This window comes from Oenanthe melanoleuca, chromosome 27, assembly GCF_029582105.1.
Source record: "Oenanthe melanoleuca isolate GR-GAL-2019-014 chromosome 27, OMel1.0, whole genome shotgun sequence".
Lineage (NCBI taxonomy): Eukaryota > Metazoa > Chordata > Aves > Passeriformes > Muscicapidae > Oenanthe > Oenanthe melanoleuca.
In genome coordinates, this window is record NC_079360.1 from 5,248,764 (window position 1) to 5,258,485 (window position 9,722).

Genomic DNA, 9,722 nt, shown 5'->3' on the forward strand with positions numbered 1-9,722 from the left:
TTTTGGGGAATTCGAGAAATTTGAAATTCGGAAATTTGGGAATCTGGGAATTGAGGAATTTTTGGGAATTTGGAAATTTGGGAATTGGGAAGTTTTGGAATTCGGGAATTTGGAAATTGAGGAATTTGGGAATCTGGAAATTCAGTAATCTGGGAGTTTGGGAACCTGTGAGTTTGGGAATTCAGGAGTTTGGAAATTTGGGAATCTGGGAATTGAGGAATTTTTGGGAATTTGGAAATTCGAGAATTTGGGAATTGAGGAATTCGGAAATTTGGGGATTTGTGAATATTTTAGAATTTGGGAATTTGGAAATTGGGGAATTTTGGAATCCAGGAATCCGAGAATTTGGGAATTGGGGAATGTGGGAATCCAGGAATCCGAGAATTTGGGAGTTTGGGAATTTGGAAATTTGAGAATTTGGAATATTGGGAATTGGAGAATTTGGGATTTCAGAAACTTGGTGATTTGGGAATTTGGGAATTTTTGGGAATTGTGACTCACGGGCTCTTCTTCTCCCTCCGGGCCAGCAGCCACTCGACGAAATTCTTCCTGAGCACGTGGTCCATGGTGCGGCTGTAGTCACTGGCCAGGGTGGCCTCGGAGTAACGGCGCTGCAGCGCGGGGACACTGGGACGGGAATGGGGACAGGAATGGGGTCAGTGATCCCATGGGATGGGATATCTGATCCTATGGGATGGGATCTGTGTGATGCCATTGGGATCTGATCCATGGGATGGGATCTGTGTGATCCCATTGGGATCTGATCCATGGGATGGGATCAGTGTGATCCCATGGGGCCTTGGAGTAACGGCGCTGGAGCGCGGGGACACTGGGACGGGAATGGGGTCAGTGATCCCATGGGAATGGGATATCTGATCCTATAGGATCTGATCCATGGGATGGGATCAGTGTGATCCCATTGGGATGGGATATCTGATCCTATGGGATGGGATCAGGGTGATCCCATTGGGATCTGATCCATGGGATGGGATCAGTGTGATCCCATGGGGCCTCGGAGTAACGGCGCTGCAGCGCGGGGACACTGGGACGGGAATGGGGTCAGGAATGGGGTCAGTGATCCCATGGGATGGGATATCTGATCCTATGGGATGGGATCTGTGTGATCCCATGGGATGGGATATCTGATCCTATGGGATGGGATCAGTGTGATCCCATTGGGATCTGATCCATGGCAATGGCAGTGTGATCCCATTGGGATCTGATCCATGGGATGGGATCAGTGTGATCCCATGGGAATGGGATATCTGATCCTATAGGATCTGATCCATGGGGTGGGATCAGTGTGATCCCATTGGGATCTGATCCATGGGATGGGATCAGTGTGATCCCATGGGGCCTCGGAGTAACGGCGCTGGAGCGCGGGGACACTGGGACAGGAATGGGGACAGGAATGGGGTCAGTGATCCCATGGGATGGGGTCAGTGTGATCCCATGGGAATGGGATATCTGATCCTATAGGATCTGATCCATGGGATGGGATCAGTGTGATCCCATTGGGATCTGATCCATGGGAATGGCAGTGTGATCCCATGGGGCCTCGGAGTAACGGCGCTGCAGCGCGGGGACACTGGGACAGGAATGGGGTCAGTGTGATCCCATGGGATGGGATCAGTGTGATCCCATGGGATGGGATATCTGATCCTATGGGATGGGATCAGTGTGATCCCATTGGGATCTGATCCATGGGATGGGATCAGTGTGATCCCATGGGAATGGGATATCTGATCCTATAGGATCTGATCCATGGGGTGGGATCAGTGTGATCCCATTGGGATCTGATCCATGGGATGGGGTCAGTGTGATCCCATTGGGATCTGATCCCATGGGAATGGCAGTGTGATCCCATTGGGATCTGATCCTATGGGATGGGATCTGTGTGATCCCATTGGGATGGGATATCTGATCCTATGGGATGGGATCAGTGTGATCCCATTGGGATCTGATCCATGGGATGGGATCAGTGTGATCCCATTGGGATCTGATCCATGGGATGGGATCAGTGTGATCCCAAGGGACCTCGGAGTAACGGCGCTGCAGCACGGGGGCACTGGGACAGGAATGGGGACAGTGATACCATGGGAATGGGGACAGTGTGATCCCATGGGATCTGATCCATGGGATGGGATCTGTGTGATCCCATGGGATGGGATATCTGATCCTATGGAATGGGATCAGTGTGATCCCATTGGGATCTGATCCATGGAAATGGCAGTGTGATCCCATTGGGATCTGATCCCATTGGGATGGGATCATTCCCGGTCCCATTGGGATGTGGTGAATGCTGATCCCATTGGGATGGGATTCCTGATCCCACCAGGATTTGGTCACTGCTGATCACTGGGATTTAGCCACATCCTGAATCCATGGGATCAGCCCTAAATCCATGGGATCCATCCCAAATCCATGGAATCTGCTCCCCAGCCCATGAAATCCACCCCAGAGGGGCTGGGAAAGGCTCCCAGACCCACAAATCCCAGACCCCAAATCCCAGATCTCCAATCCCAGACCCCAAATCCCTGATCCCCAGTCCCAGACCCCCAAATCCCTGATCCCCAATCCCAGACCCCCAAATCCCAGACCCCCAAATCCCAGATCCCCAATCCCAGACCCCAAATCCCAGACCCCCAAATCCCAGACCCCCAAATCCCAGACCCCCAAATCCCAAATCCCCGGGACGTTCCCTGTGTCTCACCCCGGGCCGCTCTCCTCCGCGCACACCAGGCCCAGCCAGGCCAGCAGCAGCGGCAGCGCCCGCAGGGACCTCAGGGACATCTTCCAGCTGGAATTGCCTCGGGATAACCTGGAAAACATCGGGATAATATCGCGATAACACCGGGATAACACCGGGGATAATATCGTGACAATCGGGACCTGCAGCGCCTGCGACACGCGGGAGAGTCGGGATGTGATTCCAGAGGGATCAGGCTGGGAATGTTCCCTCCATCCCAAAAATTCCCTGCACAGGGATTTCCCCAATCCCGAATTCCTTAAATTCCAAACACCCCCATTCCCACAAGCAGAGGCAGAATTCCCGATTTTCCTTCTCAGGGATTTCCCCAATCCCAAGTTCCCTGAATTCCAACCCCCATTCCCACATGGAGAGGCAGAATTCCCGATTTTCCTTGATTTCCCCAATCCCGAATTTCAACTCCCCATTCCCATAAGGAAAGGCAGAATTCCCGAATTTCCTGCACAGAGATTTTTCCAGTCCCAAATTCCCTGAATTCCAAACCCCCATTCCCTCAAGCAGAGGCAGAATTCCCGAATTTCCTGTCAGGGATTTCCCTGAATTCCAAACCCCAATTCCCACAAGGAGAGGCAGAATTCCCGATTTTCTTGTCAGGGATTTCCCCAAATTCCAAACCCCCATTCCCACGATGAAAGGGCAGAATTCCCATTTTCCCTGAATTTCCCAAATCCCGAATTCCCCAAATTCCCACCCCCATTCCCATAAGGAAAGGCAGAATTCCCGAATTTCCTGTGCAGGGATTTCCCTGAATTCCAAACCCCCATTCCCTCAAGGAGAGTCAGAATTCCCATTTTTCCTGTCAGGGATTTCCCCAATCCCGAATTCCCCAAATTCCAAACCCCCATTCCCTCAAGCAGAGGCAGAATTCCCGAATTTCCTGTCAGGGATTTCCCTGAATTCCAAACCCCCATTCCCACAAGGAGAGTCAGAATTCCCGATTTTCCTGCACAGGGATTTCCCCAAATCCCGAATTCCCTGAATTCCAAACCCCCATTCCCACATGGAGAGGCAGAATTCCTGATTTTCCTGTCAGGGATTTCCCTGAATTCCAACCCCCCATTCCCACAAGCAGAGGCAGAATTCCCATTGTTCCTGAATTTCCCCAATCCCAAATTCCCACCCCCATTCCCACAAGAAGAGTCAGAATTCCCGGTTTTCCTGTGCAGGGATTTCCCTGAATTCCAAACCCCCATTCCCATAAGGAGAGTCAGAATTCCCGAATTTCCTGTACACGGATTTCCCCAAATTCCAACCCCCATTCCCTCAGGCAGAGGCAGAATTCCCGATTTTCCTGCACAGAGATTTTTCCAATCCCGAATTCCCTGAATTCCAAACCCCCATTCCTCAAAGAGAGGCAGAATTCCCGATTTTCCTGGAATTCCCCGAATTCCCACCCCCATTCCCATGATGAGAGGGCAGAATTCCCGGTTTTCCTGGAATTCCCCGAATTCCCACCCCCATTCCCACGATGAGAGGGCAGAATTCCCGATTTTCCCGCAGTTCTCACCTCCCTGTGCCGGTTCCCGCGTTCCTGGAGCCCCGCAGCAGCTCCGGGGGTGTTTTTATCCCGATCCCGGAGGGTTTCCAGGAAATCCCGCCGGGAATTGCGGCAATTCCCCGCAGGAAATCACCCGGGGAAATATTGACATTAATGGCAATTAAACATTTCTGCATCAGGGGTTTAATTCCGTGGGCAAATTCCCGGTTTTTCCATGGAAAAAAAAAAAAAAAAAAACCACCAAAAAACCAACCCAGGCTGCTCCTTTTTGGGTGAAATCCGTGGATTTTTGGGGCTGTCAATTCCAGGGCTAAAATCCTGCCCCAAATTCTGCCTTTCTTCCCTAAAAATGGGATCCCTGAGGGAAAATTTGGGATGGAGAGGGACAGGTCCAGTTTGGGACTCCTAAATCCTGGTTTTTTATTCCAAAATTCTCTTTTTTTTATTCCCAAATTCTCTTTTTTTATTCCCAAATCCTATTTGAGATTCCCAAATCCTCTTTTTTAATTCCCAAATCTCATTTTGGGATTGCCAAATTCCTGCTCTGGGATTGCCAAACCCTGGTTTGGGATTCCCAAATTCTATTTGAGATTCCCAAATCTTTTTTTTTTTTTTTTTTTTTTTTATTCCCAAATCCCATTTTGGGATTGCCAAATCCTGGTTTGGGATTGTCAGATCCTCTTTTGGGATTACTCTGTTCCCTACAAACCCCAAACCCTCTCCCTGTTCCCATTCCCAAAAAACCCCAATCCTGCTCCATGAATCCCCCATTCCCTACAAACCCTGACCCCAGTCCCTGTTCCCATTCCCAAAAAACCCCAATCCCTCTCCATGGATTCCCCATTTTCTCCAAACCCCAAACCCTCTCCCTATTCCCATTCCCTGTTCCCATTCCCTATAAATCCCAAACCTGTTTCCATTCCCTCCAAACCCCAATCCCTGTTCCTATTCCCTACAAATCCCAATCCCAAACCCCATTCCCTCTCCCCAGATCCCCCATTCCCTACAAATCCCAACCCCAATCCCAAACCCCAATCCCTTTTCCATAAATCCCCCAATCCCTATAAACCCCAATCCCAAACCCCAATCACTGTTCCCCCATTCCCTATAAACCCCAATCCCAAATCCCCCATTCCCTCCAAACCCCAATCCCTTTTCCATAAATCCCCCAATCCCTTTTCAATAAATCCCCCATTCCCTTTTCCATAAATCCCCCAATCCCTTTTCCATAAATCCCCAATCCATAAATCCCCCATTCCATAAATCCCCCAATCCCTTCTCCATAAATCCACCATTCCCTTTTCCATAAATCCCCCAATCCCTCCAAACCCCAATCCCTTTTCCATAAATCCACCATTCCCTTTTCCATAAATCCCCCAATCCCTCCAAACCCCATTCCCTTTTCCATAAATCCCCCATTCCCTTTTCCATAAATCCCTTTTCTATAAATCCCCCAATCCCTCCAAACCCCAATCCCTTTTCCATAAATCCCCCAATCCCTCCAAACCCCAATCCCTTTTCCATAAATCCCCCAATCCCTTTTCCATAAATCCCCCAATCCCAAACCCCAATCCCTTTTCCATAAATCCACCATTCCCTTTTCCATAAATCCCCCATTCCCTCCAAACCCCAATCCCTTTTCCATAAATCCACCATTCCCTTTTCCATAAATCCCCCATTCCATACAACCCCAATCCCTTTTCCATAAATCCCCCAATCCCTTTTCCATAAATCCTCCAATCCCTCCAAACCCCAATCCCTTTTCCATAAATCCCCCATTCCCTTTTCCATAAATCCCTTTTCCATAAATCCCTTTTCCATAAATCCCTTTTCCATAAATCCCTCTCCCCGATCCTCCACCCCGCGCTCCCGGCTCGCTCATTACGCGCTGATTAAACCCATTAGTCCCTAATTACCCTCCCTGCCCCCCATTAACCCCCCCCCTAATCCCGGGGCTGCCGCAGCCCCGGAGCCATTCCCGACAGAAAAGTGGGAATTCCTATCGCGATATCTTTATGGTGTGTGCTCAGGGGCAATAATTCCCGGGAATTTCCTCTCCTTAAGGCGGGAATTAATAGGGTGAGAGGAATTTCCAGCTGCGCTCGTTCCTGGTTATCCCGGCGTGGCGGCTCCCTGGGAGAGGAGAAACATTCCCGGGTTTCCATGGAATATTTGGGATAAGGAAATTGGGAAAAGTGGGATTTGGGATCAAATTCCAGGAATTGCCAGAAAATCAGGAATTGTCCCAAATCCTGTCTCAGCGTCCAGCTCCTGGGAGAGGCAGAAACGTTCCCAAGTTTTCCTGGAATATTTGGGATAAATAAATTGGGAAAAGTGGAGTTTGGAATCAAATATAAAAATGAAAATTCCAGGAATTGCCAGAAAATCAGGAATTGTCCCAAATCCTGTCTCTGTGTCCAGCTCCTGGGAAATGAGGAACATTCCCGGGTTTTCATGGAATATTTGGGATAAAGAAATTGGGAAAAGTGGGATTTGGAATCAAATACAGAGGTGGAAATTCCAGGAATTATCAGAAAATCAGGAATTGTCCCAAATCCTGTCTCAGTGTCCAGCTCCTGGGAAAGGAAGAAACATTCCCTGGAATTCCAGATTTCCGTGGAATATTTGGGATAAAGAAATTGGGAAAAGTGGAGTTTGGAATCAAATATAAAAATGGAAATTCCAGGAATTGCCAGAAAATCAGGAATTGTCCCAAATCCTGTCTCAGTGTCCAGCTCCTGGGAAATGAGAAACATTCCCGGGTTTTCATGGAATATTTGGGATAAGGAAATTGGGAAAGTGCGATTTGGAATCAAATATAGAGGTGGAAATTCCAGGAATTGCCAGAAAATCAGGAATTGTCCCAAATCCTGTCTCAGTGTCCAGCTCCTGGGAGAGGCAGAAACATTTCCTGGAATTCCAGATTTCCCTGGAATATTTGGGATAAAGAAATTGGGAAAAGTGGAGTTTGGAATCAAATATAAAAATGGAAATTCCAGGAATTGCCAGAAAATCAGGAATTGTCCCAAATCCTGTCTCTGTGTCCAGCTCCTGGGAAAGGAAGAAACATTCCCTGGAATTCCAGATTTCCCTGGAATATTTGGGATAAAGAAATTGGGAATAGTGGGATTTAATTTAGCAACAGGAGGTGGAAATTCCAGGAATTGCCAGAAAATCAGGAATTGTCCCAAATTTTGTTTCTCCCAGCTCCTGGGAGAGGCAGAAACATTCCCGGGTTTCCATGGAATATTTGGGATAAAGAAATTGGGAATAGTGGGATTTGGAATCAAATACAGAGGTGGAAATTCCAGGAATTGCCAGAAAATCAGGAATTGTCCCAAATCCTGTCTCAGTGTCCAGCTCCTGGGAAATGAGAAACATTCCCTGGAATTCCAGATTTCCCTGGAATATTTGGGATAAAGAAATTGGGAAAAGTGGGATTTAATTTAGCACCAGGAGGAGAAAATTCCAGGAATTATCAGGAATTATTCACCTTTTTGGGTGTTTTTTCCCCATATTTGGGTGTTTTTCCCCATTTTCGGGTAGTTTTTTTTCCCTATTTTTTGGATTTTTTTTCCCTATTTTTTTTTTTTTTTTTTTTTTTTTGGTATCCCCCCCACTTTCCTTTTTTATTATTTCCTTTAAATTTTTTTTTGTGTGTATATTTTATTTTTTCCCCCATTTTTTTGGGTACTTTCCCCAACTTTTTGGGTGCATTTTCTCCATTTTTTGTGCGTTTTTCCTATTTTTGGGTGGGGTTTTTTTTCTTATTTTTAAGGCAGTTTTTTTCCCATTTTTGGGGTTTTTTTCCCCAATTTTTTGGGATGTTTATTTTCACTTTTGGGGTGTTTCTCCCCTCTTTTTGTGTGGGTTTTTTTCCCTATTTTTGGGGTGTTTTTTCCTATATTTAGGGTATTTTTTCCTCCCCAATTTTATGTGTTTTTCCCCATTTTTGAGTGATTTTTCCCCCTTTTTTTTTGTTTTTTTTCCCCTATTTTTTAGTGTTTTCCCCGATTTTTGGGTGATTTCTTCGCCCTTTTTTTTGGTGTTTTTTCCCCGTTTTTTTGTGTTTTTTTCACCATTTTTTGGTGTTTTTTTCCCCATTTTTTTGTATTTTCCTCCCATTTTTGGATGTTTTTTCTCCCACTTTTGGGATGTTTTTTCCCAATTTTTAGGGTGTTTTTTTTCCCATGTTATTTGTGTTTTTCTCCATTTTTTGGGTGTTTCCCCCCATTTTTTGGAATGGTTTTTCCCCATGTTTTTTTTCATATTTTTGGGTGTTTTTTTCCCTATTTTTTGGGTGTTTTTTCCCCACTTTTTGGATATTTCCCCCCCTTTTTTTGTGTGTTTTCCCACATTTTTTGGCTTTTTTTCCCACTTTTTGAGTGGTTTTTTTCCCCATTTTTTATGAATTTTTCCTATTTTGGGGCGGGTTTTCCCCTATTTTTGGGGTAGTTTTGTTACCATTTTTGGGGTGTTTTTTTCTCATTTTTATGTGGTTTTTAACCTCTATTTTTGGGTGTTTTTTCCCCACTTTTTGGGTATTTTCTCCCCAATTTTTGAGTATTTTTCCCCATGTTTTTCTGGATTTTTTCCTATTTTGGGGGTGGTTTTCCCCTATTTTTGGGGCACTTTTATTCCTATTTTTGGGGTGTTTTTTTCTTATTTTTGGATGTTTTTTCTCCTAATTTCTGGATATTTTCCCCCATTTTTCGGTGTTTTTTCCATTTTTTTTGGTTTTTTTTTCCTATTTTTAGGTGGTTTTTTCCCTATTTTTGGGGCACTTTTGTTCCCACTTTTGGGATGTTTTTTCCCCATTTTTGGGGTATTTTTTTCCCACTTTTGGGGTGTTTTTTCCCCATTTTTGTTTGGTTTTTTCCCATGTTTTTGTGATTTTTTTTTCCTATTTTTGGGTGATTTTCCACCCATTTTTTGGGTATTTTCCCTCCATTTTTTTAGTGTTTTTTCCCATTTTTTGATTATTTTTTCCCATGTTTTTTGTGGATTTCCCCCCATTTTTGGGTGTTCTTTTCCCCAATTTTTTGGGTGTTTTTTTTCCCACTTTTGGGGTGTTTTTCCCTCATTTTTGACTCTTTTCCCCCCATTTTTTTGTGTTTTTTTTCCTATTTTTGAGTGGGTTTTTTTCCCATTTTTTGAGCGTTTTCCCCCCATTTTTAATTGTTTTTCCCCCACATTTGGGGTGTTTTTCTTCCCATTTTTAAAGTATTTTTTCCCCATGTTTTTATGGATTTTTCCTATTTTGAGGTGTTTTTTTTCCCTATTTTTGGGGCACTTTTATTCCTATTTTTGGGTGGTTTTTTCCCACTTTTTGTGTTTTTTTTCCCCATGTATTTGTATTTTTTTTTTTTTCCTATTTTTGGGTGTTTTTTCACCCATTTTTTGAGCATTTCTCCCCATGTTTTTGTGGGTTTTTTTCCCTTTTTTTGTGCATTT

The 9,722-nt window shown here is 45.3% G+C and overlaps 1 long non-coding RNA gene across 1 annotated transcript; it reads right to left on the minus strand.

Annotated features, from left to right (window-relative positions):
* Positions 1–502: 502 nt before the first annotated feature.
* Positions 503–4,303, minus strand: LOC130264253 (uncharacterized). Its single transcript, XR_008842442.1, has 3 exons — positions 4,278–4,303; positions 2,714–2,821; positions 503–627 (listed from the first exon to the last, which is right to left on the minus strand). It is a non-coding gene; the product is annotated as an uncharacterized LOC130264253 (long non-coding RNA).
* Positions 4,304–9,722: the final 5,419 nt, after the last annotated feature.